Source organism: Neovison vison, chromosome 4 (assembly GCF_020171115.1).
Source record: "Neovison vison isolate M4711 chromosome 4, ASM_NN_V1, whole genome shotgun sequence".
In the NCBI taxonomy this organism is placed as follows: domain Eukaryota; kingdom Metazoa; phylum Chordata; class Mammalia; order Carnivora; family Mustelidae; genus Neogale; species Neogale vison.
The window spans coordinates 495,542-496,092 of NC_058094.1; positions in this window are offsets into that span (position 1 = coordinate 495,542).

Here is a 551-nt window from a genome sequence, read left to right on the forward strand (position 1 = left end):
CCCGCCGAGCGAGGAGAGGTCCGTGCGCTGTGCTCGGCCTGGGGAGGGAGCGGGGGGCAAGAAGGGCAGAGCGGCGGCCCTGGGGCGAGCCCTCGCGTCCTAGAGGGCGGACGCACGAACCGCGGGGGTCCTCCCCGTAAGCTCTCGGGCCCCGACTCGGACTCGTCGGGCCTCCTCCCTGCCAGCGGCCCTTGCCGGGGCGTCATGCGGCGCGTGTCCGCCTCCGGGCGCCCCGTCCCTCCCGGCGCCCGCCAGCTCCCCGCACGGCGCCTCGCCCACGCGGGCTTGGAGGGGGAGCGACGCCTCTTCCTGCGGCCGAGACCCTCTTTGGGACCCCCGCAGGCCCTGAGCCCCGCCACCTCGCGCCGGGTTCCCCGGGTACGGGACGCGCGGCTTCGAGCGCGCTCGGGATTTCGGGGCTCTGCACGCAGAGCCGGGAGCAGAGCCGCGAGGCCGCTCCGCCACCCCTGGCCACCAGGGGTCGCTGTCGTCCTCCCTCCGGCCGCCGCCGAGGCGGCGTAGCGCAGGCGCAGTAGCGGGCGCCCGGAACC